The 6,029-nt window shown below is 35.4% G+C and overlaps 1 protein-coding gene across 3 annotated transcripts in view; it reads right to left on the bottom strand.

The window, feature by feature from the left end:
• Positions 1-6,029, bottom strand: part of GALNT13 (polypeptide N-acetylgalactosaminyltransferase 13) — a 533,010-nt gene that overhangs the window by 486,502 nt on the left and 40,479 nt on the right. For 2 of the 3 annotated variants that reach the window (XM_059393983.1, XM_059393984.1), the window contains exon 2: positions 655-725. The exons of the other annotated variant lie outside the window; for it this stretch is intronic. The gene's annotated coding sequence lies outside the window, so the exon portion shown is untranslated. The remainder of the gene's footprint in view (positions 1-654; positions 726-6,029) is intronic. 3 annotated transcript variants of the gene reach the window in all.

Genomic DNA, 6,029 nt, shown 5'->3' with positions numbered 1-6,029 from the left:
AAAGAAAGCATCAGAACATGTTTAAACTCTTTAAATATTCATCCTCTTAGAGAAGTTATTTAACTTTGTCTATGTTAATAGATAGAGGCAGTATTATCTGAAAAGTCTTGTGTTCAAAGACCAGATTTCTTACTTTGAATAGATATTGAGCAAGGTGTTAAAACTTCCTCTCAGTTTCTTTGATATATAAAATGTGGATAAAAATAATGATCTTAAAATACCTTGGGGAGAATTACAGGCAACATATATAAATTGCCTGATTCACAGTAAGTCTTAATACTTGGCGAATCTTAATTCTTAATTCAATACTCCTTTTTAAATCCCCATATCAGCACTGGATAATAACACTAATGTTTCCCATACTCTTCTTATTTTATGATTCAGAGAAAAAAATCTCACTCAAATATAAGTGAGAAGTACTATGTGCAAGTTATAGAAGCAGAACAATAGTAAAATCTGTCCTTAGAAATTTTGAATTTCTACAACTTAATTCAGACTAGGAAATAGCTCATCAAATTTTTACCTTTTATATACATTTTGCCTCAATATTCACAAATATCAAGAACCATAAATAGAAATGTGTTCTTTTATGACTGCCAAATTCATTCAGCATGACTGCAATTGAGTGGAAAAATAAAAATACATATTACTTACTGTATGTGGCATTTGGCAATTTCAAAATGATTTGCAAACATTCATCCTCGAAATACTCCTACAAAATGCATCTGTGAAAGGAAAAAAAAAAAAATCCAAAAGAGTAAAGCAATTTGCCAAGGTCACAGAAAAACTATTCCAGGCCAACACACACTTAGACAACATATATGTTAACATACTGAAATAAGGTTTTGCAAAATATAGATGACACATCTAGCAAAATATAATGGGCTGGTGAACAGAAATATTTCCAACTATATGCAAATATTCTACACATCAATCAAGGAGGACACTCTTATGCGGGAAGAAGTCTACACACTGGCTTCAGAAATATATGCAAGAGAAAGTTTACCCAGAACATGGCAGAACAAAATAAAAGCAATTCAAAAATATGAGATATTTATAAGTAAATTTAGGCTGGAGATTTGAGCTGTTTATTAAAATATTTCAAGCTTTAAAATGTACTTTTGTCTGATATATGAAGATCACTGAGTTAGAAGAGAATTTTGCTTGATTTATCCAGAGAATTGCACCAATTCACTTTGTAATTGCATTTCAATTCTAATTGAAAACCATGCACTGAGAAAAATGCAGGCATGCTACTTGCACACCTTATAAAAATACACAAACTTCCATTTCTTTTTTGTCAGAAAGTCACTTACAAGGAGAAAGTTAATCAGATTTTATTAATTAATTTGTTTTAGAGGACAGGTGTTGGGAAGAGCACATTAATTTCAAAGCTCAAAATATTTCAACTTAAATGGATTTTGTTCTATTGGGTATAGGGTGCCATAAAAGAGCTGCTCAAAACAAAATAAAACAAAACACACCTAATGAGAACCCAAATAACTTTTTACAGTACAATGTGTTATTTCAGATAGACTGAACACACTATGGACAGTACGAATAAAAATCCTCTTAAGTAGCCAGCATCTTTAGTGGAACATGCATTCTCAGGGAGAAGCAGAATCTCTGCCCAGAAAGATTGTGTTTCAAGTGCTAAATAGAAATATCACCTTACTGATGCAGGAGGCATACTTTTGTGTTCACCAAAACAAATGTAATCAAATCAGAAGTTCAACAAGCAGAACAGGTCTTCTGAGTTGAAAGTCTCATTTATCTTCCTCTAGTGTATGAGAGACAACAAGATGACACCAGTCCCTACCTCGCACAAGAATGAGTGACTTTACTAATCCCCAACACAGAGACTCTCACAGAAGAAACCAGACAGGGTTAGCAATTGATAATCACACGTCGAAAGTGAATTAAGAAATTTTTAAGGAACTGCATATTTTTATAAATTTCTTTGTTCTAAGTTTAATACCTAGAGCTTAAAAAAGGATGCCAACTCATGTCTACTTAGAACTTCAGAAGAATTGTAAAGTTATAACAATTAGCGAACCTATATTTTCTTCAGATCTTAGCATAGTCACCCTCATAGGCAAGAGAACTTAATACTAATCACATGATTGGCCCAATTTGACACAGCTAGTAAGAGGTGACCCCAGGCTTCGTATGAGCTTTTCCTGACACAGATTCTTTTCATGACAGCACCTGCTAATCCCTATAATGCATCCCCAGTAAAGGGTACAAACTGGGATATAATAACCAAATCTGGTTTACTGACATATTTTTGTTTATCCCACACCATGGTTTTAAAACCATTTAAGAATTTTTTTAAAGCAGGAGATTTCCCATAAGAATTCTCATTTCTACCTTTTTTTGTTGTTATTTTTTTAAAGATTTTATTTTTATTTATTTGAGAGAGAGACAGTGAGAGAGAGCATGAGTGAGGAGAAGGTCAGAGGGAGAACCAGATTCCCCATGGAGCTGGGAGCCCGATGTGGAACTCGATCCCAGGACTCCGGGATCATGACCTGAGTCGAAGGCAGTCGTCCAACCAACTGAGCCACCCAGGCAACACTCATTTATACCTTCTTTGAAAGAGCAAAGATTTTGTAAGGCTGGGCTCACAGCCTCCAGAGAACAGAGAAACACTTGCCCTTCCTGGATGTGGCACACTTTGGACACTTAACCTATTGCCTACTTTTGCAAGCTGTCTTCTACTCCAACATTTGCAAGCCCTGAGTGTTCTGTTCCTGATCCGCACGTGCTAACTGCAATCAGATCTCTTTGCTGTGAAACTAGAGAGGAGGAACTTTCCTTAGTTATGGGGAAAAAGCTTACTTCATTTGATAAAGCCATTGTTTATGACCACATTTCACTGGATTCTTATAATCAGATATTATTATCTTGTTTTAATATATATATGTTTTAAAATTCCATAAGTCTGAATTTCTATTTTTTAAATAAATATCTGAATTTTTTTATTTTTTTAAAGGTTTTGTTTACCTGAAAGAGAGAGAGAGCAAGAGAGAGCATGACCCAGGAGAGGGGCAGACGGAAAGGGAGAAGCAGACTCAAACCCAATGCGGGGCTTGATTCCAGGACCCTAGGATCATGATCTGAGCTGAAGACAGACAATTAACTGAGCCACCCAACTGCCCCCATATTTGATAATTTTTAAAGCTAAAAGAGAAATTTATAAACCCAACTGATTAGTACAAATCAAGTTACTTAATGATCTAGAATAATGATTTTACATTTACCATGAACACATCTTCCAAAGACATACTTTCTAGAATGACAGGTATACTACTTGATAAGATAATTGTAAAGATAAAGAAACTTTCCATTTTACTAAATTAAACCAGATTAAGAGAACACAGACCACTGAAGGTAAAAATCAGCATTCCATAAATTCTGGTTGCATCATGGCATATTGCAAATAACTTGAAATGTTGAAATGTTCTGTATAATGCTTAAAATACATAGGCCTGGAGGTGCCTGGGTGGTTCAGTCGTCAAGCATCTGCCTTCAGCTCAGGTCATGATGCCAGGGTCCTGGGATCCAGCCCCTCATTGAATTCCCTGCTCAGCAGAGAGCCTGCTGCTCCCTCTCCCCCTCCCCTTGTTTGTGTTCCCTCTCTCACAGTCTGTCAAATAAATAAAGAAAATCTTTAAAAAAAAAAAATACATAGACCTGGAATTCTGGGTAGTTGCAAAACCAGCCGCCCTAAACTGAAATTCTTCCCACATGCTGCAAAAAATATACAGCCAACAAAAACATAAACAAACATACAAATCCTAGGTCTTCAGTATAACTGGAGTTGGAGGATAATAAAAATGTCAAATTATCTGTGAACAGAAAATTAAACACTGACTTCTAACAGAGCTACCTTACATGCTTCCACCATATGTATTACAGAGATCTAAGGAGTACAGAAAAACCATGAGGAAAAGAAGAAAGCAAAGGTCTAAAAGTTAAGACAATACTTTCAAAAAGTTACTAAACAATGAAAATGTGAAAAAACTACCCGGGCATTTTTACAAGGTTACTGAAACAACGAAAATGTGAAAAAACTATCCAGGCATTTTAAAACATGCACACAGGGAATCCACCAGAGTACATAAAATTCAAGGTGATGATATTTTGGGTTGGGGGCAAGTAAGGCATTTAAAAATGATGGGATATGTCAAAAGGACACAGGCCTCAGCTTCAAGAAGTTCTTACCAGACCTACCTAGGACAACTGGAAAATCAAAATAAATAATTATCATAAAGAATTAAGATTCAGGGGCGCCTGGGTGGCTCAGTGGGTTAAGCCGCTGCCTTCAGCTCAGGTCATGATCTCAGGGTCCTGGGATCGAGCCCCGTGTCGGGCTCTCTGCTCAGCAGGGAGCCTGTTTCCCTTCCTTTCTCTCTCTGCCTGCCTCTCCGCCTACTTGTGATCTCTGTCTGTCAAATAAATAAATAAAATCTTTAAAAAAAAAAAAAAGAATGAAGATTCATTACAGTAAATATAAATAAAGAAATGAATGAAGTATATAAGAAAGAAGGACGATCTCTTCTCTGCTTGGAATGCCACCAAAAAATGTAGGCGTGTTGAGGAAGTTAGGAAATCACCATTAAGCAAACATTATAGTTAACCAATTCACTCAACAAAACACTGTCGATCCACACTTACTCATGGGTGGGAGTGGGATGAAGAGCAAGATATTTCCATAGTCTTAAGGCATCCTCTCTCATATCACTTAGTAATTACAGTGGGGGAAATACAAACTTTCAAGGGCGACACTTGGCGGAGACCACCTTACCTAAACGATCAAAGACAACGTCATCAATAACAGAGCTAATACACAACACCTGCTCAACTCCATGAAGGGCCTCATGTGCACTTGAGAAGGACTCATCATTCCCGAGGTACACACATCTGCCCAAAGGCATAACCTGAATCAATCATTTGGAAATATCAGACAAACCCAAACTGAGGCAAGTCTAAAAATATCTTCAAATTCAGTCTTGAAGGACTGAGAAAATGTTCCAGATTAAAGGAAGTTTAAAGGGCATGACAACCAAAGGCACATGTGATCCTAGATGCACTGTCACATAACAGTATTTTGCTGATAATAACTTCTCAATTTTTATAATTCTGTGGTTATATAAGACAATGCCCTTATTCTTAGGAAATACATACTAAAATACTTAAATAAAGAAGCATGATGCCTGTAACTTATTCTCAAATGAATCAGGGGAAAATACAAATATGTGTACATATATATGCATATATATATTTATATATATATAATGATGCACATGTATATAAACATGCAAATATATGGAGAGTAAGCACAACTAATAAAGGAGCAAAATGTAAATAACTAATGAATCTGGAAGGAGTACCTAGGATTCTTAAGTACAATAATTCCAACTTTTCTGTATGCTTGAAACTGTATCAAAATTTAAAATTAGAGGGGAGCCTACGTGGCTCAGTCAGTTGGTTAAGCATCTACCTTTGCCCACTGTCTTGGGATCAAACCTCACATCCGGCTCCCTGCTCAGTGGGAAGTCAGCTTCTCCCTCCCCCTCTGCTCCTCCCCCACCTGCTCAGACATTCTCTCTTGCTCTCTCTCTCAAATAAATAAAATAAAATCTCTAAAAAAATTTAAAATTACAGCAAAAATACAGAAGTAAATAAATAAATGGTTTACAGTCACTAGGATATTTTGGGATCACAAAAAAGAGGCAAACCGATAAATCAATGACATTTTTAAATCAAGAAAAAAACTAGGAAGTTAAAAAATAAGCACGTTGCTTGGACAACTAAAATAACAAAAATCCATTTATGTATCGCTATATACATATCCTCCTGTATGTTACATCTTTTATATCTATATATAATTTATATATTAAATATGCCTGTATTTAAATTAAAATATTGTTTACAATTTCTGTATTTATATATGCATATTAAATATATAAATTACTGGAGAATGCAAATAAATGTGGAATCTAGTTTTGGATTTTTTTTTTAAG

The sequence above is a fragment of the Mustela nigripes genome, chromosome 3 (genome assembly GCF_022355385.1).
Source record: "Mustela nigripes isolate SB6536 chromosome 3, MUSNIG.SB6536, whole genome shotgun sequence".
NCBI lineage: Eukaryota > Metazoa > Chordata > Mammalia > Carnivora > Mustelidae > Mustela > Mustela nigripes.
Note: the sequence above shows the minus strand (reverse complement) of the source record. Positions and strands in the feature narration are given on the sequence as shown.